General features: G+C 32.9%; 1 protein-coding gene across 1 annotated transcript in view; it reads left to right on the top strand.

Annotated features, from left to right (window-relative positions):
* The first annotated feature begins 6,984 nt into the window (after window positions 1-6,984).
* Window positions 6,985-23,738, top strand: part of LOC145256417 (UDP-glucuronosyltransferase 2B2-like) — a 29,225-nt gene continuing 12,471 nt past the window's right edge. The window contains exon 1 of the mRNA XM_080115294.1: window positions 6,985-7,136. The gene's annotated coding sequence lies outside the window, so the exon portion shown is untranslated. The remainder of the gene's footprint in view (window positions 7,137-23,738) is intronic.

Here is a 23,738-nt window from a genome sequence, read left to right as displayed (position 1 = left end):
ATATACCGGCGTCGGATGTGAGGGTTTTGGGAGAGTGCTTGGTAGTTTTTAATGTCTGTTTTATTGTTGTGGAAGTTGTTTGTATCAAGTGAAAACCAAATCTGGTGCGGGTGGGAATGAAAATATGTCTGTTTAATAGTGAGGTATTTGTTTTATTTTTCTGTCTGTTTATATTATAGTATATTTTCGTAGCTTTTTTCTTTGCGTAAGAAACGAAATAGGATGGGTACTGTAGTTTTTTTTAAACATTCGTAATGTATTGAAATTAACCATTAAGATATTGGGGGCTGCATATTCTAAAGGCACGCAAGAAAAAACCAATAATCATGCCAATCTTTATTTTATCATTGTGGTGCGAGTAGTAATGAATATAATCGTTTTTGTGTGTGGTCTTTCTATGTACTTTGAAACTCAGATCGATTTCTGATCTGATGAGGAGTATGTCTAGAAAATCTAGACATACTAGACGTTTATCATGAAAAAACGCAATTCATTCTGGAATATACCAGTGTTCATTTGATTATATAACTCTGTCTGTATATATATACTATTTAAACTTTGTGTATCTTTTTACATTATCATTTCAATTTTAATTATCAATTTATGTGCTAATAAGCAAAATTTATAATTACCCTTATCTATTTTGTTAATAACATTTTCTCCGATGAGATTTATTGAAAATCCGTGTGTTAAGGAAAACACTTTAACAATTCTTTATAATCCTTTGTAACACAATAAATTTAGTAATAATTTTCATGCTTATATATATATATATATATATATATATATATATATATATATATATATATATATATATATATATAGTTTTTAGTGGAGATGGTACTTAATAAAAACTGAAAAAGTGCTCAATACTGTTGTAGAGCAAATATGCGATTTATTTTTTATTACCGTATCTTTCTGTTAAGTTACATTATTGTTTCGGCTACACGGCCGTTTTTTTGGCCGTCTGTAGCGTCCTCAGACTTATACAGAAATGTTCGCTATTTTGGGATGAAAGATTGGAAGAGTGAATGAGGTCAGGGGGGTTTGCGAGGAGGGCGGAAAAGGAAGAAAGGAAGGGAACAAGGAGGGAAGTTGGGGGGCCTTTGGGATGTCGATAATGTTTTACTTTTGGGGTTTAAGGAACTTGTGGGGGAGGGTCTGGAAGTTAATTTCTGGTGTGGCTGAGGGCATAGGGATACATGAGTGGGAGGGGAATATGTGGGGGTGGGAGGAGGGCGTTACTTAAAAATTTGAGTCTTAGTGTTAAAGTTTTTAGCGTTTCGTTGGTGAGGTGATTTCTTGGTATGTCTTGAGCTGTTGGGTGTTCGCTTATGTTTTTCTTCCTAGCCAGTTCCTCTGCCCTTTCTCTATCCATACGTTTCACATAACCAGCCTTGGTCTCACATACCTCCACTTCATTGGCCACAACCTTAAGTATCCACTCTTCTAAGATAATCTTTCCTGACTTTCTCCTTCATTTCTCTGTTCATGATGTCTACACCTTCCACCACTCCCAAATACTTATACTCTGTATCTTCTATTTCTTTCATGATTTCTTCATTTGGCAGCACTATTCCATTCGAATGAACCTTTAATATCTCTTTTCATCACCAGCACCGTGCATTTACTAATCCCAAACTCCATTCCGATGTCTTCTAAGTATGTCCCCACAAGTTCTACCAGTCTCTCCATTTTCGTTTCATTTCTACTGAATATTTTCAAATCATCCATAAACAGTAGATGGTTGAGGTATCTGTCACCAGATCTAAAGTTATACCCCAGTTTTTCTCTCTTCAAGAGGGTGCTCAGTGGCATCATTATCATTACAAAAAAAAGTGGCGATAACGAATCTCCTTAAAATATCCAACGTTTAATGCCAACCTGTCCCATCTCCTCTCTGTTTGCTTTCAGCACCGTTTTCAATTGAGTCATACTTATCTGCAAAAGCCCTACCACATTCTCAGCAACCTTCATCATCAATAGTACTTCGGTTTAAGCTTGCACTGTACAAAAATTCCTCTATGCCATACCATGAGGTGAATGCGACGACCACGATGATAAGGCACGCATTTAGACATTTTTACGAGTAAATAAAATGATAATAATAATCATAATAATAATAATAATAATAATAATAATAATAATAATAATAATAATAATAATAATAATAATAATAATAATAATAATAATAATAATAATAATAATAATAATAATAATTAGAGGAATTTTCATATGTAATATATTGCTGCTGGGCATTCTGTGAGCGTTCAGCATGAATGAAGATACCATCATATTATACTATCCCTGTTGTTAAACTGTATCGCCCCCTCCACTAAAATAATAACTTTGATATAATGTCTGGGATGATTAATTCATTACAAACACACCAATCAATTAACTCACATTACATAATTTTTCATAATTCTTGGATATGTTAGTAATTTCGACAATCATTTTTCATAATTTTGACCCACATTATCGTCCCCTTAACTAAAATAATAGAAATTTGAAAGTTATTTTGGAAGTGAATTTTAAGTTCATGTTTTATGAGTATAAAAATATTAAATATATCAATTTATACGTTTACTAATAAAAAGATCACCCGGACCCATATAAAAAAAAACTTTTTTACCGGACCCATAGTATAACAAAGGAAAATTACTCTAGGAATTGTGATGTGATGTGGATTACCCAAAATACAGTTTGGATCATTTTACCACACTGCTTTCAAAGACATTCACTTCGGATTTTACCATGCAATTTGGATGTTAACTTTTATATCCTTTTCTTTAACTTCCTTTACTCCATGACTTTTAATTACTCAATCAATTTTTAATTGTGATTTTCCATGTTTCACTGACTTTAGCAAATGAAGTGTAAACCATTATAACTATTTGCTAATATTTTTTCCTCTGAAGAGTTGGTAGAAATCGAAATCCTATAGGATAAGGAGTTAAAATATTTCTAATGTATCATTTGTTTTACATAGAATAGCAAAAATTTTTGATCTGAAACTCAAACATTTCACGTCATAAATTTCTAAATTCATTGAATCACTAAAATTTGATTTATTTGTTCTATCTTGTATATCGAGCAATTCTTATTTAGGTGGGATAATACTTATAGAATATTACTGCCAGTAATATTTTGTAAATCTTTAAGTATCAATAATCGAAAAACCGATGAAAGAAGGAACAAGTTATTTTGACGAAAGTGAACAAATTATACACCCTAACATCACTTGATTTGAGAAGTTTTATTACAACATAAATAAAAAAGCCCGGCATATAAAATCAATAGTAGGTCCTTTGATATGATAGGGGCGCTTTCGAAATGAATGCTTCTGTTTAAAGCCTAATTAAACCATGATACTTGCCTTTTTAATTTGAAAACTTAAAATCAAGCCACTATTATCGCACAAGCTGGATTACCAGGCATATAAAATTAATAGTTAGTGTTTTATATGACAGGGGCGCGTTCGTTCGAAATAAATATTTCTGTTTAGAACACAATTAGACGATGACACTTGACTGTTGCATTTTAAACTGTAATTCAATACATTATATATATATATATATATATATATATATATATATATATATATATATATATAAATCCACAGTAGACGCTCTACAGTGTAATGTAGACTGCAATGTATTGAGACTAACTCACCTGGGGGAGGCATATGAAGTTTCTTTATTATTATTATTATTATTATTTGAATACAATTTAATATTAGAATAGATTATTATTATTATTATTATTATTATTATTATTATTATTATTATTATCATTATTATTATCATTATTATTATTATTATTATTATTATTATTATTATTATTATTATTATTATTATTATATTTTTTAAATAGATGCTAAGGTGTGTTTTAATTTATTGATCAACAATATAATCTGGGAAGTTGTTATTTATAAGTGATTTTGACCAGGACTGTATATCTATAGGGACATTCACTTTGAAATTACGACGGCTTTCTTCATGTTACGCATCCTTTTTTTAGTTGTAGGTAAAGTTATAATCTGTCGCCTTTTATTTCTATATCGAAAAAGAAAAGTGTGACATTAATTTTTATTTCGTGTTTCAAATTTAATACTGAATTATTTTTAAGTATGTTTTTTTTAATTATAGTTTATGTTTAAGTATGTTTTTTTTTTATTATAGTTATTATAGTTATTTTATCTAGATTTTCCGTTAATACGAAGGGCGTGCAATAAGTAATGCCCCTGACCCACTTCCAGTTATCTGATCTAGCTGAAATTTTACCTGTGCAATGAGTTATATCTCTATGGGTTATGTGACAAATTACAGCTCTGAACTAATTGTGGTTTCGGTTTTACAGGTGTTTGAACTGAGTCAGGTGTAAAATAGAGCCTGTTGAATGTCGAGCAGTGATCCGGTTTTTGTGTTTGAAAGGACGCTCACCACAGGAGACTTTTGATGAAATGAAAGAAACTTATGGTGATAATGCCCCATCATATGATCTTGTAAAACGCTGGCATCGTGAATTCAAGCATGGCTGGAAGTCTGAGAAAACAGCTCCCAGAGCTGGTCGCCCCCCTTCTGTCCGTCAAGTTGAGGCTGCCATTTTGGAAGATCGGCGCATTACTATTCGCCAAATAGCCCAAGATGTCAAGATTAGTACAGGGTCTGTGGAAACTATCATTCATCACCATTTGCATATGCATAAGGTGCCTGCCAGATAGAGTCCCAGGTTGCTCACACCATTCCAGAAGCGAGAACGCGTCGAGTGCTCGAGGATGAATTTGAAGATGTGCCAAGAAGATGAGTCAAAGTTTTTCAAAGGCCTGATTACACAGAATGACACCTGGGTCCATCACTATGATCCAGAGACCAAAACCCAGTCAATGTAGTCGAAGCACTCGGACTCACCATCTTCAAAGAAGGCAAAGGTGCAGCCCTCCGCTGGCAAGGTCATGCTCACAGTCTTCTGGAACCAGGACGGAGTAGTGATGACAGATTTCCTGGCAAAGGGTACCACAATTACAGGAGCCTATTATGCTTCACTTTTGAGGAAATTAAGGGAAGCTATCAAAATTAAGAGGCGAGGCAAGATCAGCAAAGGTACCCTACTCCTGCAGGAAAACGCTCCGGTCCACAACTCGCGTGTCGCCAGATCAGAAGCACTGGCGCGTGGTTATGAAATCCTCCTCCATCCTCCCTACTCTCCTGACCTTGCACCCTCTGACTTTCACCTCTTCCCAGCCATGAAATTGTTTTTGAAAGAAAAGCATTTTCAGATTATACAGCCTTGATTTCTAAAATCACGTCGTAGTTGGAGGACCAACCTGGGGTGTTCTACAACAATGGTTTCCAGAGCTGCATCAAACGATTTGGAGAAATGCATAACTCTGGGTTGTTCCTATGTAGAGAAAGACTAATAACTCTTGCTCTACTTCTATGGGAAGTGGGTCAGGAGCATTACTTATTGCACGCCCCTCGTAAAATATGTCGTCGACGTATCTTAAATATATGAATGGTTTAAAAAGGCTATTAATTTAGTCTTTATCTGCTAATCTAATTAAGTCCTCACCAAAAAAGGAATTACTTAACTGTCATCTACCCCCGCACAAAATTAACACAATTAAACAATTAGTTTAATATCAAAACATTACAAATCTTGCAGATGAAAACAAAATTAAGACATTATGTTTCTGAATTTTTTCGATGAGGATCGATTAATCATATAATTTAAATTCTTCGGACTGCTGTTCTCGTTTTGGGTGTCATTTTTATAACGTCTCGATCGATGTCACCTCCGACCTTCTTCAGGTGTATCTCGTTGGAGATATTTCTGTCGAACTCGGGAATTTGGACGCAATTCTGAATTTCAAAGGAAACCTTTATTTACTTTACAGGGATAGCTTGCTCTTTTTCCGTCAGCCATACAACATCATGGCAGTATTTAGAAGCGATTCAACTAAATTTATTTTATTATTTAGAAGCGATTCAACTAAAAGATTGAAAAATCGGGTATGGCTAACCATGTCTGGAGGGAAAAGAATAACCTTCTACCATTATAGGCCCCATAATCGTAGACGGTTCCTTTTTCTGTTTAGGCAGCTAAACATTTGCAAAGTTCTTACAATCGAATATAATAAAAACAGAATAGTTTCCCACTAAACTAAAAACAGCCGATATCGTACTAAAAATACCACTTAACGTAACAATTAAACGCGCCGACAAATCTTACATATTTGTCATAATGCCCACCGAAAAATCTAACAATTAACTGGAAGAAAATCTATCAGACACATCGAAATTTTAAAAATACAAAGAAATCTTACTGAACAACTTTAAATAAATATTAATAAATTAATCACAGCTAACAATCCGCACACTAACTCAAACTCGACAAAATCATAAGCAAACAAAAACCAGGTTATATATGCCGAAACGTAAAAATACATACAGAGCTATCGTCTTCGTCGTATTGTATCGTAAAACTCTACACCCACTCATACACTGACAAAAACCCTTCATAAAATAATTGGGCATTATTTACCCCATAGTTATAGGCTTAATTCCATTGAACAACTATGAGGTTGAAAAGTAACTTCTTGCGAAACTTTTAGTTTTGACTAGACTACCCGTAACCCGTTGGGTCAGTATGTTATATTAGCGATGGAATTCATGTATGAGCGTGACACTTGTGACGTTTTTTTTATTTTTGACAGCGGCTGCAGTTTTCTAGCAGAGCTAGACTTTCGCAATGCGAAAATGCAGCTATAGGACCCAAGCACCAATTGGTCATTATTTTTATTTTCAAATACAGACAAAAAATTAGTTTTGCATTAACATATTTTGTTCCTTAAATGATTTATATGTTTGTAGGTAAAAATATTTAGAATTTATTACATATAAAAACATTTGTTTTCCTTTTTTAAAATAGTAATCTCGACATAAAAAAAATGTGGTTGACATTTTTAATATAAGGAACAAAATCATGTTTACACCGTTTTGCGATTTGTTCATTTCTACCACGGACGAAACGCTCAATATTTTTTAGAACAAAAGCATATTATTTAGAAAGCCTAACAGATCGAGCGATTTTATCGAAAACGTTTTGTTCTAATAACGTGTTACTTTTAATAGGTAAGTGATAAAACATTACATCTTTTATTTAACTTAAAATGTTTTGTTTTTATTAATTTATTTTATTTTCGGCAATTCTGCAGTATACATACGGTGGCAATGGTGGTGGTGGGGGGATAACTCCAATTTCTTCTTGCTTTTCTTGGTCAAATACCGCAGCAAATAAGTAACAAAGAAGATTTTTTTCCGAACACAAAAATATTTGAAAACCAAAACATTTATTGAATATATATATATATATATATATATATATATATATATATATATATATATATATATATATATATATATATATATATATATATATATATATATATATATATATATATATATATATATTAGTGTTGTAATTTCTTTTTCTAATTATATAGAAACATATTTCAGGATTAATAGCATCCGGACGGTTTACTCAAACATGGAAAAAAATCTTTCCTAATCGTGTAAAATTACATATTTTTTCCGAATAATCGCTCAAAAATCGAAAATTAAACATCATTTTCCTACGAATGGAACGCCGACGACATTTTTTACAGCGTTGTTTAACAACTTATAAAGAATTTAAAATATTAAATTTGTAAAAAAAAAAATGGATTTAATATGTGTAAAAAATATGACTGAATAGATTCAAGTATTTGCTGTTTAAAAAACAACAAAAGAAAGCACTATTTAATGTAACAGGAACGTGTGTATTTGTTGATCCGGATTTCCGTTTGGCCTGTGCAGATAAAATACAGGAATATGCCAGCTACTGGAAAATCGGCAATAAGAATGTAAACAGACGACTTTTAAAAATTGGAAGATGAAAAAAAAAAAATTTAATAACGCCCTCTAGTTATAAAGGGTCGCGTTAGTTCAATGGTTATTAATAGTTTAAGTGGGATAACTCTGTCCAATTGTCTAAATGTTAATGTTTATGCGCGCATGCGAAACCAGATGGCGTAAACCGGAAAGTGGGTTACATCACTCGTTACAAGGTCATTTGAGTTTTATAATTATATAGATTTCAAATTATGTATTTTCAAATAGGTTTTCGTTATAACACTTTTACGTTATATATCATTTTAAAGAGCGTTTTTCGCTTTGTCTAATCGTTTAAATTATGATCGTTTTAAAACAATTGTTTTCTTTTCCAAACGCTAAATACAACATGAAAAAAACAAAACAAAAAACAAATTCGCACTACTCTCTTATTTCAATTCAAGCAAGGCTGAAACATCTGCTGAAATAACTGCGATATCAACAAAGCGTTTGTCCTAGGAACCGCTACTGAACAATGATGGTTTAAGAAATTTTGTGCCGGCGATAAGTCCTGAAGATGATGAGCGTAGTGGTCGCCATCGAACGTTGACAACAATCAATTAAGAGCCTTTGTTGAAGCCACGCACAGCTATTCAAGAACTTGCTTCTGTATTGAACGTAACATACATGACGATTTCCAATATCTTGAGAGAGACTGAGAAGAAAAATAAACTTAATAGATGGGTACATAACAAATTGAACGAGAACAAAAAAAAAACGCCGTTATAAAGTGTAATCTTCCTTTCTTTTACGCAACAAGAACGGCCCATTTCTCGACCGAGATGTGACTTGCGAATAAAAGTACGTTCTTTACAACAACTGGCGATGCTTAGCTCAGTTAGAAGCCAGCGGAGCTCCATGATATTTTCCAGCCAGAGCTGCACCAGAAGAAGGTCATGCTGACTGTTTGCTCAATCACAGGTTTCTAAACAACCCCTGCAGAAGTTGAACGAATTCAGCTATGAAACACTACCTAATCCGCAATACTCTCCAGACCTCTCACCTACCGACTACCAGTCTCTCGATAACCTTTTGCGTGAGAAATGCTTAAAAAATCTAAGCGATATCATAAACGCCTTCAATGACTTCATCCTCACCAGAACGCAAGATTTTGACGTTGCGTGTTTCTGTTGGTAAATGGTGGATTTTGATGGTGCTTATTTTCTATCAAGAATTTTTTCTTTCACTCGAGATATATCCATTTGAATTCAAAGATAATAACTGCAAGTACTCTCTTGTCAACCTGATAATAGATATAATCTATTCCGAGAAACCCAATAAAGAACTTTTAGCTTTACACGATGTTGAACACATAAACTATCGATATAATAATTGATAATAAAATAACCCTAAATATGATATTTTAATTAATAGAGCTATCGTATTTATTATTATAAAGGTAAAACACTATTGGTTATTTTATTGTACATATTTGCATAATATTTGCGGTGAAAAGGTCTTCTGCATGCATGTATATATATATATATATGTGTGTGTGTGTGTCTGTGTGTGTGTGCCAGATATTTGATCCTAAATGCTATGCAATCATACACAATGTAGATAGTAGACATAAATAGAACTGAGCTTCAGATTTAAATAAAACCAATGGTGCACTAAGAAACTATAAAAAATGAATAAATAATTAATGAAAGATCACTTTGTAAAGAATTATGCAAATTGGTTTAGTGATACCAGCCCCTCGCATATCAATGACTGAGTATATTAAAAAAGTTCGACTTAATATGTTTTACTTAGAAATAGTAGGTTTTAATATTAATGTAAGTCCGACAAAAACTAAAATTAGTATATGTATTAATAGAATATATATATGAATATAATTACACGTAATACTTAACTAAAGATGATCATCCCATAAGAAAACCGAGAAAACTAATAGGGATTAATTAAAATGAATGTTTAAAAGAATATGCAAATTAGCTATATATATGTATACTCCTATAAAGTCGTTTTTCTTTTGTGTGTATTGATATTCATATTAAAAAACCTCTTCTTTATTCATTTATTTAAAAAGAAAATACATATTTCTTATATATGGGTTGTGGAATTGCATTCATTAGCAAAAGATCAAGCTAATTTGCATATTCTTTTAAACATTCATTTTAATTAATCCCTATTAGTTTTCTCGGTTTTCTTATGGGATGGTCATCTTTAGTTAACTACTACGTGTAATTATATTCATGCAGATATTCTACATGATTTATACTTGCATAATATTTGCGTAAAAAGTTCATAGTAAACACAAAATTATTTTCATATATATTTATGTATACGTATATATTTTTGTTTAACAAATTTTGCCTACCAAACGCCTCCTAGAGTTTTTGGTCTACAAGCATGAAACTTCATAATGTATTTGAATCCATGCGAAACTTTATATTTGGTTTTTACCCCAGAAAAAATCGTGCAAAAGTGTGAAAATTAAAAATAAATTAAATTTTCCAGGTGAAGGTGAAACGTCGGCATTACAAATGTATAATGTAGTAGCTATTGGGTCATGTTTTAATTTTTAGCCTCGCAGTAAACATGTTTTCATAGCCCAGTCATTGACGGCAGAGGCAAAATAAACCGTGAACTGAACGTTTTGATTTCAATTCTCAGTGGTGGCGCATGAGTCTTTTTTTTTATATATACTTTTAAAATTATTAATATATATTGCATTAAATCAAACTATCTATCATACTTCTATCTATCTATACTCCCATCAATTCGTTTTTCTTTTGTGTGCATTGATATTCATATTAAACCCCCTCTTTTCTTTTTATTTAAAAAGAAAATACAATTTTCTTATATATGGGTGATGGAATTGCATTCATCTACAAAAGATCTAGCTAATTTGCATATTCTTTTAAACATTCATCTTAATTAATTCCCAATTATTTTTTTCGGTTTTCTTATGGAATGGTTATCTTAACTATTACGTGTAACTATATTCATGCAGATATTCTACATGATTTATACTTGTATAATATTGGCGTGAAAAGTTTATAGTAAACACAAAATTGTTTCCATATATATTTATGTATACGTATATATTTTTGTTAAACTTGAACTTTTTTTATATAGGTTCCTTGGACATGGATCTAACTTAATAACTCGAGTTGAGCCCAAAACAATATATGTTAAAGGGCCCTGTATGTCAAATTTCGAGTTTGTAGACTGAAAATTGACTGTTTTTTTGTTTTTGCTCAGCATACACCTCCAAACAGCCGGGCAACGCTGGGCATCCATGCTAGTCTATATATCTATAAAAATGAACGTGTCTGTGTATATGCGTGTCCATGTGTGTACATTTCCCTACGAAATAACTCTGTAAATTTTCAGTCTAAAAAAAAAATTGATATACATGGTACTGAGATTTGGGAAAATCTTTGTGATCGATTTTCGGCCTGAAATTTTTCTGTTAAGGGGTCAAAGTTCAACGATTTGACCTTTGAGAACTCTACCAAACTCCTCCGATAATTTTGGGTATGAACAATTGAAATTTTAGAAGTAGGTTCCTTGGACATGGATCTAACTTAATAAATTGATTTGAGCTCAAAACAATAAATGCTAAGGGATCATAATAGGGGTCAAAGGTAAAAAAATGGACCTCTGCGGTCTCTTCCGAATTACTCAGACAATTTCTTGTCTACACATTTGAAATTTTACATAAAGGGTATTCATAGGGCAAGCTTTTTAATCGGTTTGGGTCGAAAATTTGAGCTACCAATATATAACTGTATGTATGTATGTTTGCATGTCTGCCTAACATTTTCGACAAAGGCGACTGATTTTCACAAGATCAGTATCGTTTTGAAGTTCGACCTTTTAGACGATAAATATCGAAAAATTGGCTAAAAACATTAATATCTTCACCTTCAACTGGGCAGTTTTCAACAGGGGGGGGCTTTTTTCTCCGATATTTTTGAAAGTCATCCTCTCCTTTCGATTGTCTAGCCTTAATTTAAATCTACGTCACTTCTAGTTTGGCGGTGGACGTAACAGCAAAGACTTCAGTTTTTTTCCCGTTCTTTTCCTCCTTCGCGATTCCTACTACCACTTTTTTTTTGCTCAACGTGCACATCCAAACACCCGGGCAACGCCGGGCTGAAATGCTAGCATATATATATATATACTAGAAGACGTACAGGTCGTTGCCCAGTATTAAGCGTAACGTTCAATTCCTTTTAAAAAGAATGCGCATGCGAATATTATGATTTTTCTAAACAGTTCACTTCTTGTAAGTAAAAAAGATCGAGCTAAGATTTAAACCAAAACCTAAAGACAGGGGATAACCATTAGACCAGCTTGACAGTGTCTTTAAATGTGTTTTCAAACATTATTCTTAATATAATATGAACAAATCGCGCATGCGCAGTTATGAAACATTTGTCAAACAGATAACAAGCTGATCACAGTCAAGTAGTAATTTTTCAATTTTTACAACTTAGAAGCTATTTTTTCCGAGGAATACCGATTAAAAGGTTTTCCACGTGTCTGAATACCCTATATATCAAATTTTAAGTCTACAGATCAAAACTTCGTTGAGTATATAGGTTGAGAAGTGTCCTCTCACACGCATACACATTCTCACCGTTATTCATATACCAGCAGGTCGCTCGGCGTTACCAGGCCATAAATAAACATAAATATTATATTTTAAGTAATACAGAATTCTTATTTATTTAAAAAAAATACTGTAGGTATGTAAATATAAATTCTGCATAAATTAAAATTATTTTACGGACAGGTAATGTGGGGCAGTCTGCTCGTCTATAGACATATAAAACTCAGAATGTGTCTGTGTAAGAGAGAGGACATTTCTCAACCTATACAACGGAGTTTTCATCTAGAGACTTGAAAATTGGTATGTCGTGTATAAAATTCAGATATATGAAAAAAATGTTTTTTTTTCGTTTTATCCGGAAAAATGATTGCTAAGTGGTAAAAATTGAAAAATTGGTACTTGGGGGTCGTCGAGTTTTTATATGTTTGTTACCTGTTTAATGAATGTCCATGCGCGAATCGTTCACATTATGTTTGGAATAAGGAGATTGGAAAACACCTTTTAAAGTCGTGTAAAGCTGGCCGAATGGTTATCATGCTTGATTCATAGTCTTTATGTTTTGGTTTCAACCTCAGCTCGAGTATTTTTTTTTATTACAAGAACTGAACTGTTTAGGAAAATCATAATTCCCGCAGGTACATATTTCAGTTTCTTTCCGTGTTTTTGATTTTGCTTTTTGTAAAAAAAAAATAAAAAATAAAAAATACGCTACATTTAAACACAACGTAAATTTTTTTCGTTAGTATAGGTTGAGAAATGTCCTCTCTCACATTCTCACTTTTATAGGTCTATAGACTAGCAGACTGCCCAAAGTTACCTGGTCGTAAAATAATTTTAATTTATGCAGAATTTATATTTTTATAAACAGAAATACCGTAACGTTAAATTTCTTTAATAAAATGAATTAAAAAAAAAAAAAAACGGATAGAAACTGAGACATATGAATGCCAATATTACATTTTTCTAAACAGGTCTTTTCTTGTAAGTAAAAAAAAAACGAGCTGAAATTGAAACCAAAGTCACTGAATCAATACGATAACCATTAGGCCAGCTTGACACATTCTTTAACCTGTGCCTTCAAATCTACTTATTCTTAACATAGGTAATCTGTCATACGAACGATGTACGCATGCCCATTAGTGAAAGAGTGGAGAGACAGATAACATCCTATGCCCCCACGTACCTATTTTTCAATTTTGACCCCTTAGAAGCATATTTATCTGGAAGAAAACCGATTAAAATGTTTTCTACATGTCTGAATACTCTATATACCAAATTTCAAGTCTGCAGATTAAAAACTCGTAGAGCATATAGTTTGAAAGATGTCCGAACACACATTCTCACTCATATATATATATATGTTCCTTTAGAAATATATTTTTTATAATATATACGAATCCTTATTTAAGAAGCTCAATGTAATTACAGAGCAATATAGTGAATAAATGACAAAAAACTATAACCCAAAATTCATGATGTTGACCATCTTATTATTCATTCCTTTAATTCAGTTGAGATTTACAATTCTTGACAATATCTATTTCGTAGCGCAAAATCAATTACTTAATTATTATATCAATGAGTGAATCTATTATGCCTTTAACTCATCAGAAGAAATAGCAACAATCAATCCGTCAAAAGGAAATAAAGTGTGATTTGACATGATTAAAATCCGAAGATTGGAAGAGAAACAACAAATACCTTTAATATGTTTCCAATAAGCCATTTTGCATTTCAAATGTATATTTCAAATATACGTGGGGAGCTGTGTGTGTGTGTGTGTGTGTGTGTGTGTGTGTGTGTACTGGGAGTTTTATTAAATATTTTTTTTTATTTCGATAGAATAGAACTTAATACGCACAGACAGGATATTTTGATTTATGCTGATTTCGTATTTATTAATATAGAACTAATTTCTCTATGATTGTTATTTATTAATATAGAACTAATTTCTCTATGATTGTTATATTGTAACAATTGCGAAAATTAAAAACACCATGGCCTGAGTGCCAACGGCTAGAATTGAAACCGAAGCATATAACTCTCTAGCATGATTTCTCAACCTCTAAATCGTGGCCACATGCATATAGATAGTTTTAAAACAACGTTGTTTAACCCATGAATATAAATCTGTGCATTCAAACAGTTGACTATTGAAAAGGTCACTTTTATTTTCAATTTTTGACCCCTTACCAGCAATTTTTGACCTCTTAGCAGTAATTCTTGCCGGCTAAAGACCAAAGCGAATGTATGCTACAGATTAAAGCCCCCCATATCACCCTCTTCCAAACCTTTACTCAGCAAGATCCTTTTTGGATCGATAGTTAAAGGATCCGTGAACTTCATTTTTATCCACGATCGACTAGTGTCAGGAGCTACTTGGGTAGGTTCAATGCCTGGAGTTTCATATATCATCTTAATGATCTTCATGAGGTGTATAGTTTTGATCATCCAACAGTCGCTTTCTTATTAGGTTGAAGTCTATTTTATGCGTAAATTAAGGCCCTGTAATAGTGTACACCATATTTCCAATTATTTTTCCATTGTCCCCAGTCCTCAAAAGACCTGTCATTTTTGTAAGTTTTGTAGAAAACTTTTATCTTGGCTTATAGCGTTTCTTAGGTACAATGGAGGTCTTTCTCAATTTTGTTTGCTTTGGCAACATTTTTTCAAATACGGATCTTAGATTTCACTCGAACATGGTTTCCCTGATGATTTATTAGGATTAGGTATGATCTTATAGACCTGTAGAAACTGTAACAATCTCAGTTTTATAGGTTTTAAGTTGTAAGCCATGTTCAGTTACAGAACAGTTTCCGATGGTTAGTTGTTCTATACAAATCCTGGAGGTGACTGGTTCTCAGAAAACATTTCTGGAGCTGGAACCCACAGAGCAAAAGATTCTTCCCGTGTTGACACGAAGAAAACATGCAAAGTTGCTCAAGAAAAGGTTTAATTTTTATAAAGCAATTCTGGTTTCTGATTGGTTAGTAGCAGAACGTAAATTAATTTGATTCGTCATTTCCTAGCAGCATCGTTTATAAATAAAATCTCCCAACTGTGAGGGACCATATCCCATTATTATTAAAAAATATTGCAACACTGTGTGCCGCATGTTTTTATGTACTCATTTTAAAGTTTTAACAAAGCGTACCGCCTTCCCATTTGATCGCGGGTAGTACTGTTGAGTCGGGATCTGTTTAATTTGGAAGGTTTCACAGAACTTCTTGAAGTTTCTGAACGTAAATTGTGCCCTATTGTCACTTACTAAACAGTTCACTACTCTAAACCAGTCATATAATTCACGAAGAAAACTCATGTAGTGGGTCTTTTACATTTGAAAATTTCTGTCCATTTCATATAGCTTTTCACTAGAATTAGGTAATTCCAACCCCCTGTGGCTCTGTGAAATCTGTATGATTTCTAGATCAAGGTTAGTCAGTTTCTGGCCAGGGCTTTTTTTTTTGTAATTGGGGACACCTTTGCTTTCAAAGTAGAACCGTTGCATGAGTCGACCATGTTTATGATGTCTATAAACGTAAACGCTATAAGGCTATTCATTCTATCTTATACTGGGTGATCCACATGAAAGTCTTTTATTTCTGTTTTATAAATATTTTAGTATGACAACTGTATAGTAGGATGTTACCACACATAGAAATGTGTTCTGTATTTTCTGGTCTTTATTTGTCATTTTTTGTTTTATAGCACAAATAAATTCATCTTTTTGTGCTCCGCGTTTAATTTCACGCAGTGTGACCAGGGAGTCCCTGATAGTATTGAATATTAAGAGTTTAATATCACTATCGGCAAAAAAACCATTAGCGAGTCATAAAGAGGTTCACTCTGTCTCAGAACCAACCGATCTCCTTGGAAGAGATGTACACTAACTTGAAATTGTCATTCAACATATTAGGCCCTACCTCAACAGTCTCTTCGTTTTCTTCGATCCAAAGATGGTCAATAGGGGGTTATGCTCGGTCTGTAGTATAAAATATTGTCAGTGTAAAAATCAGTGGGACATTAAAACTGCGGAGATCACAGCGAGAGCTTTTTTCTCGATTTCTTCCGGCAGTAGATACCCTGAAGTGTGTGCAATCAGATTTATACTTCTATCTGATATTTTATATAAAGTACAGGCCCCTATTCCATCTAGCGACTATTGTATTCGGTTTTATTATAGTAGATGAGGAATAAATCTGATGTCAGTTTTTTTTCCTTTTTATCGAATGCGTCATTGAAATCGACTCTAGAGAAGATAGTTTCTTCGATTGGCAGAGTAAAAACTTTTTCAGGGCTAGACTGTGCGCAATAGTAGTCTTTTAGTACTGAATTCAAACAAGTAGAGAAGTCGACGCAAACGCTTATTTTATTTGACTTCTTTTTGACATAGACGGTGGGGCTACCCATTAACTAAATTCAAGTTTTGATAGGATGTCGGTTTTAACAAGTCTTTCACACTCCTCGTTAAATTTCTCCAAATGATATGAACGGTACATATTTTTCTTCAATACTGGTTGCTTATTTTTTTTTACTTCGAATCTGGCTGACATTTCCATGAATTTCTCTAGACTGGCTGAGAAACTTACTTTTAATTATTTCCTGGTGTCCTTAGAGATTTCACTTTCTGGCTAAAAATGGCTTCCTTCTCTTGAGTCCTTCGTGTTCTACGGCCCGACTCTCTGAATGATTTATTGTTAATGTTGTTATATATTGTTCGTTCGAATATTTCGTCGCAACGTCGAGGTTATTGAGGTGGGGCTTTTAAATATCATGTTGTTTGTTCGAATAATTCTTCGCCAGTTCTGACCGCAGGAAGATCATCAAGAAAGACTAGAACAACGGGTTAAGGAGAAAAGTATATATTGTACAAGAAAATGAATATATAGAAAGGTTGTTGGTACTTTCCGACTGGCAAGTTAGACAGTTTGTAATCTTGCGTTGATTCACTATAATTCCTCACAGGAGTATTAGACTTGGGCTTTTTATTATGATAAGAATAGTCCAGCAAGAATGAATGGTTAAGTCCCCATAATATCTTTCTAAACTTTTAATCGAAGTTGACAGAGATTATCTTACAATATATTACAAGAAATTAAAAGCAAGATTACCTTACTAAAGGGTGAAACACCATAATCTTAAAATAAATTTTAGATTTGTAATAATATACGGCGTTATGATATATATATATATATATATATATATATATATATATATTCATTTATTTATTTTACCATCTCTCTCTCTCTCTCTCTCTCTATATATATATATATATATATATATATATATATATATATATCTGCATGCTAAGAGAATACATGATAATATGGATAAAATGAATGAATAAAAAAACACAATTCCCAGATCACCACTTTATTTTCTCCACAAAGATTAAAACCGGTATATAATGATAAACTATGTCTAGATTTTTTATGTTGATAAAATTGCCCCATAAAATCGTTTTTAAAATGGCCCAAAGCAAGTGAAATTAATATTAATTAACCTACTGCTAAAATGTGACCGAAATCGGAATAATCTGAATTTTCACATTACCCGTAATTAAATCAAAATAAATATAGAAACATTATGACCTTTTACGCCTAGTAAGTACATTCTAAAATTCAGAGTAATCCGTGGATTTTCTTAAGGGTTAATACTATACATCAACGCATATAAAGATTCTTAACTTTATGAAGATACTTGAAAATACGTATTCCAGGACGGGTAAAAATTATTCTCCAAACAAAAAATTACATTTATATCTAAATATCACCATCAACATTCAATGATACTAAACCATAAGTCCAGAATCCTTATTCTTAAAATGATCCAAGTCCATTACATGGTTTTGATTCTAGAAAATGTATCAAATTTACGGCTTAAGCTTAAGGTATCTTTCGATATAATTTTACATGCAAAACTATAAACACACTTTGTATCATCTCGAGTATTCGGATTGCTGTTTTCATGGTAGGTAACAGACCCCAGTAATTTAAAAAGACGTAAATAGGATTAAAGATAATATTTATTAACGGAAAGGATCGAATTGAACCAGTATTCAAAAGTTAAAAATGAATATATATATATATATATATATATATATATATATGTATTGTAATCTCAGGAATTTAGTGAATTGACCATTGTGTTTAGAAATAACTAAACAACAATACAAATACTTGGGTCAGATATAGGACAATGTAAATTAAGGAATGTCTTTGTTTTGCTAGAAACGTGTTGGACATACGTGTATGTAAATACACGCGAGGAGAGCATATGTTCGAGCACGTTTCTGACGTCGCAAAGAAAGATAGTTTACATTATATTCAGTTAAGAGGGTTCGAGTCAAATCAGAGAGAGCAGTAGAGACAGATCAGTCAGGGTCGTGAAGAAGGAGAGTTAGCTAAGCCCCTTTCTGCAGCGAAAGAAAGGGAAGAAAGACAATGTAGAAATCAGCAAGGCATACGAATCCCTGATCATCTCATCCGGATGGAATAAAGATCATCATCTTTATAAGTCTTCGAGTGTCATCTTTCAACATGAAAAGGTAATGTGTTTTTGTGATCATCTTTGTAAACGGACCTGTATGAAACAATCTCCTCAATAATGTTGACTGGATCACCTCCTTAAATAATGAATTATCATCTCCTATGTATTGTACACAGTTACATAAATGTCGTTATCAGTCCCCGCTTTTTGTACTCCGCCTTTGTTTCGATTTGGTGCTCGGAACCAAGGCACTCCTCAAGGGTGCAGAAAAACGCAAAGAACTTCGTTTACCACGGAAATAATTTTTTTTAATAAGTCACAACGTGAAGAAATACGGTCCTTAAAACACGAAAAAATGCTAGGCGAGTTACCCCCCACACACACAATGTCAAGGAAAAAAAAAACAATTAACAGAAATAAAAGTCGAAATTAAATCAAATGATTAAAAAAAAAATTAATTAAAAAAAAATGGAAGTAAAGACAGTAAATAAAAACATACACTCACGCACGGAAAATGTATTTAAACAGAAGAGACAGAAGATAAAATAAACACAAAGTCACCAAGAATGCATTTAGCATAAATTCATTTATAAAATATGACATTCCCGTGTTATGACACATGTTGATAATTGTTATTGTGTGAGATTTGTTTATAAAAACTTGTCAGACAAGAACGTAGACAAACAGATCAATGGTAGTTGGACTCCAGAAACAAGCTACTGTGTACTCTTATTTGTATGACTGTGATTTTGTATAAATATGATTTTGTTAATGAAGATTAATTCACTTTTAAAAGATCCTATGTATATGCACTTTTGATTGTCAAAAAAGAAAAGAGGAAAGGCATTTTCTGTGATTAATATTGATTTTCCCCCCGTTTTTTTTAGGGGGGGGGCAATATTGAATGCTGAGTTTTTATCGATGTCCTGTGATAACAGTTTTGTATTCCAGTGTTTTTAACATAACTTTTTGTTGTTGTTTCTTCGGAATTTGAGTGTTTTTTTTTAATTTACAGTAACCTTGAAAAGAAACACTACAAAATATATACAATACTTGAATTTCCACAATACTATTTGAGCCGTTGCTGTAGACGTGCGGATGGTGTTTTCCCTTCTCGGTTTTTTCATCCTGCCAGACTCTTCAGAAAAATTTCCTGTGATAACTGTAAGCATAAATAAAAACACAGAAAGAACTTTGAAGAAAACCAATAGAACTGAAACTGTCACCATAAATGCATAAAAGTAAACGTGTAAAAATTAATAAATGAAACCGGATTAATGACAGCACCACAAATAAAAACATATTGGCATGGAGTATTGTTGCCATATCTGGGCTGGTACATCTACCACTCGTCTCTCTTTCTTAGATAAAGTCGAAAAAAGAGTTGTCAATCCAATCGGTCCCCCTTTATCAACTAAACTCCAGCCCCTGTCTCATCGCCGCAATGTTGCATCACTGTGCCTGTTTTACAAATATTTTAATGGAGCTGATGAACTTGTTTCACTTGTATCCCCTTCGACGTACATATCCCTGAGAAACCCGCTTAGCACTAAGATCTCACCTCTTCACTGGTATTGTTCCTAAATGCCAGAAAGCTTTCTATTCTAATAGTTTCTTCCCTCGACAGCCAGACTTTGGAATTCTCTTCCTGCTGCCTGCTTCCCTGTCTGTACTGATACGCAGAAGTTTAAATGTAACATAAACAAAAATCTTGTTAATCTTTCCTGAACATGGCACCAAATAGTAGCTTCTTATGTCTAAGTGGTGATATGCTTTGTTATGGGTGAACATGAGTAAAAAGAAAAGAGAAATAACAAGAACAGAACAACTAGTCTCTCTCTTACACAAATCAATCTAATCGATCACTATTGGCCAAGCTCCAACTCTCGTCCCATCGCTGCAATGTTGCATCCTGAGTTTGTTTTACAAGAACTTTAATCGAATGTGTTTTGATGAATTTATAAATCGACGTGTATTTACACCCGACTAATCCGACGAACAGCAAAATCTCACACCTTAATTGTTGATGTTCCTAGATTACAGTAAACTATGAAATAGTAATAATACATAAAGAAAATAATGTGCATTTAAATTTATGACCAAAGAAGTTGTTTAATTTCAATATTTTACTACTATAATGAGACGATAGCAAATCATTCCTTTTAATTTCCAATATGGACAGAAAATATTTCTATATTCGACTTCTTCTTCTTCTTCTTCTAATTATTATTATTATTATTATTATTATTATTATTATTATTATTATTATTATTATTATTATAAACTCTTAAAGTGAGCAATCACTTTAAATAACACCATTGGTATTCTCTAAAGTTTATGTGACAAGTTTTCTTAGATTTTCAGTAATCTCCACTTTTTCGATTACTATTGAAAATGACTTTGTGTTTTCGCCGCACCCGTTTATCATTCGGTTATTAATGGCAAGACTATTGTTCTTCTATATGAATTGAGTAGAAATAAGCCTCCCTAAGATTTTAGTACTATCCACACTTTTTTAAGTAGAAGTTTGGTTGGTGCTCTCCCTTCTCTCTCTTTCCCGGCCATTTTTTTTTATTAACTAATGCTGGTGTCACCACTTTGGTTTATTTTGATGAAGTTTACAAGAGTTTCATTTCCCTCGTGGTCACGTGATCATCCCTCCATGTTTTTGTTTTATTGCTATCGAAATTCCTACGTTGCTGGTTAGCGTTGTTGGTTTGTAGCCTATTTTGGATGATTTCTCCACGATAGAATATTTTTAAGACTTCAGCTGTTTTCCTTATTTCCGAATCGTCGTCCTTTACCTACTATCCCAGTCGTCCCTTACATACTGCGCCAATGATTAATCGTATTGTATTGTTTTTCCCATGTTCGATATTCCTCTGGCAAATTCTATATGTTTTCTTTTTACGTATTTTTCATCTTAATCCTGTCTTTTGTTTGGATGGCAAAACTATACAATTTGACAATTTCTCTTTCTTGTTAATGATTGTGACAGCTGCTTCTATTACTTGGATAAGTTTATATATTTGTGTTTCTATAACGCAGAGAATTTTGTGTTTGTCGTCTGTCAGTATTGTCTTCGGTTAGTGTCTATAATATTTGTTCACCTGTTCAAAGGTAATCGTTTCCATAGTTTCAATTCTACTATTTTCCCTATCGTGTCTGTTGTTGAATTGTATAGAGGCAAACACGCCATTAGCGAGTCATAAAGAGGTTCACTCTGTCACAGAACCAACCGATCTCCTTGGAAGAGATGTACACTAACTTGAAATTGTCATTCAACATATTAGGCCCTACCTCAACAGTCTCTTCGTTTTCTTCGATCCAAAGATGGTCAATAGGGTGTTATGCTCAGTCAGTAGTATAAAATATTATCCGTGTAAAAATCAGTGGGACATTAAAACTGCGAAGATAACACCAAGAGCTTCTTTCCCGATTTCTTCCGGCAGTAGATATCCTGAAGTGCAATGTTGCATCCCTGTGTTTGTTTCACAAGTATTTTAATCGAATGTGTTTTGATGGATCTATAAATCGACGTGTATTTACACCCGACTAATCCGACGAACAGCAAAATCTCACACCTTAATTGTTGAGGTTCCTAGATTACAGTAAATGTTCTACTCTGATAGTATTATCCCACGGCCTTATAGACTATTCAATTTCCTTTCTGTCTCCTGCTTCCCTTACTATACTAACATGCAAAGTTTAAATGTAATGTGAACAGACATCACGCAGATGAAATCCCCACAATATCCCCTGTAGAAATGCCGCCAATTAGTAGTCTCTTACGCCTTTTTTGGATGAAAATTATGTTAAATGGCTGAAATAAGAATTCAGAAAACTGAAAAAAAAAACATAAGAAAACATTTAAGACAACCCAAATAGAAAATGGCAAATTAGAAAACTCTAGGCTACGATGCATACTGACTTAAAATAAATCACGGTCATACATGAAACACTATCATAAAAATAGAGAGGATGTATTTGCAAAACAGATGCACCAGAATGGATGAACAAAGGAAGAACTGCGTTAATAAAGGACCCTGAATGAGAACGACTAAAAACAATTACAGACCAATCAATACGTTGAAACTTCTAATGGAACAACTTAGCGAACAGATATTACGCTCTCTGAATAACTGCTGTCAGAGAGAGAAAAAAAAGGATATTGCAAAGTAAAAAAAAACGGAGGCAAAGAATGTTATACATAGATCAAAAGATTGTGAGGTAATCTCCAAAAATACCGTTAGGGCTTACAACATGGCCGCCAGAAGAGTCACGTGATCCGGTAGGTGTATCAGAATTTTAGGCGGAATTTTTGACACCCCCAACAAAAAACTGCGAATAAAATATATAAAACTCGTAATTTCTGTTTTTAAAGTGGATTGTCAATTTTCTTTATGAAATATACTTCCAAAATAAACTATTACAGTCGTTTAAAACATAATAGAAGTATTATTTTTTATTTTTTAAAAACAATGTTTACAAAATGTCTACGCACGTTCGTAGACATTTTGTAAACATTGTTTTTAAAAAATAAAAAATAATACTTCTATTATGTTTTAAACGACTGTAATAGTTTATTTTGGAAGTATATTTCATAAAGAAAATTGACAACCCACTTTAAAAACAGAAATTACGAGTTTTATATATTTTATTCGCAGTTTTTTGTTGGGGGTGTCAAAAATTCCGCCTAAAATTCTGATACACCTACCGGATCACGTGACTCTTCTGGCGGCCATGTT

This window comes from Euprymna scolopes, chromosome 32, assembly GCF_053919585.1.
Source record: "Euprymna scolopes isolate OS-2025 chromosome 32, ASM5391958v1, whole genome shotgun sequence".
In the NCBI taxonomy this organism is placed as follows: Eukaryota; Metazoa; Mollusca; class Cephalopoda; order Sepiida; family Sepiolidae; genus Euprymna; species Euprymna scolopes.
The sequence above is the reverse complement of the archived record's forward strand: the minus strand, read 5'-3'. Positions and strand labels throughout refer to the sequence as shown.